Source organism: Ochotona princeps, chromosome 1 (assembly GCF_030435755.1).
Source record: "Ochotona princeps isolate mOchPri1 chromosome 1, mOchPri1.hap1, whole genome shotgun sequence".
Lineage (NCBI taxonomy): Eukaryota > Metazoa > Chordata > Mammalia > Lagomorpha > Ochotonidae > Ochotona > Ochotona princeps.
Window position 1 is genome coordinate 871,808 of NC_080832.1, and position 1,532 is coordinate 873,339.

A 1,532-nucleotide genomic window follows, 5' to 3' on the forward strand; every position below is an offset into this window, starting at 1 on the left:
GGAGTGCTCAGCAGGGGCCGACATTTTAGTTAGCAGAGATCTCGGCTCAGTGGGTCAGAGAGCAGGCTTACCTGCAGGTTCTCTCAGCGAATGGGCCAGGGAGCAGGTGGCCCAGCCAGAGCCATGCACCTGGTTATCCCTCTTCGTGGCTGCTGTGTGGGAAAACAGCGGTCAGCTAGGGTCTCCGGGGTGGGCAGCGCCGGCTAACCATGGAGGGCCCAGCTTCTGAGCTGCTGCAGTGACCAGCCCAGCTCCTTCCTCGTAGACCTGCAGGGTCACCCTGGGGACCTGCAGCCCATCCTTGGTCTGTAGCCCTTGTCCTGGCCCTGGGGACCTGGGGGAAGCTGGCCATTGGGCCCCTGCTGGGAGCTGCTCTGCACTCTGCTGCCCCGGGGAACTGGTCCCGAGCACGCTGGGCTGGCTCTGCCAACCTCAACCAGCACTTGTGCTCCGGGCATGCCCTGTTCTCCTGCACACCTTGAGCTGTTGGTGCGTCTGTTCCGGGCACGCCCTCCCACTGGTACCCTCTGGGTCCACAGGCCTGTGGCTCTCCCTGGTCTTCTCCGAGAAGCTGGAGGACTTTAGGAAGAAATCTCCTCCCCTCGCTATCCCTACGCCTGTGCTGTGAGCCCTCATGGCCCTGAATTCCAAGGTTTCTGATTTGTGACCCTTCAGCCCATACCGCACTCCTCGGTGAGCACATGAATGAGCGATGGCTGAGGTCATCCCCAGTGGACTGGGCTGATGGGAGAGAGGCCTTGGTCTGCCCTCCCCACCTCCCCTGCCCATGGCGTGGCGTGACAGGGCCCCTGGCTCCTCATGCCTGTGTCTGCACAACCCACACACGAAGGGAGAGGCTAGGACTCCCATGGTGGGATCCTCCACCCCCGGGGTTCTGATTACTGGGCTCCCTGTGCCAAGTGCGATCCCACAGGGAGACGTCAGCTGTGGGAGCGCGGTAGCGAGATGAGGTAAGTCTTGGGTTAAAATCAAGTCCCTGAAGCCGCGGTTCTGTTTGTCCGTCTTCCGCTGCCTCAAATAGTCTACCAGCTTCTGCTTAGACCGAAGGTTGGGCTTTTTTGCACAATTGCTGCCCCTAAAACCTTCGTCTGTGGCACTAACAGTCAGTCACACCCACTAACCGAGTCTCACTCACGTGGTGTGGGAAGACCGGTGACCCTCGGGTAATTTGAAACACATTTGAAGCGCAGAACTTGCATTTTTTTCCCCCTCTCAAGCAAAATGGGGAGTCCTGGCCAATCTCACTCGTTTTATTTATAGCGTTTTATTTCCTGAGAGAAGACAGGAAAAGTGAGTCTCTGCCTCCCTGCGTCTGGCTCCTCCCGCGCGGGGCGGCGTCGGTGCCCCAGGGGCTGGACCTGGCCTCCGGCTCCAGGTGCAGGGAGCGAATGGTGCGATTGGAAGGAGGAACTGGGTCAGGCCTTCGAAGGAATGAATTAAACGTGCTTCCTCCGGCTTCTGATTGACAGCGCAGCCCAGGCAGCAGAGGATATAAGGGGGCGGCTGCTGCC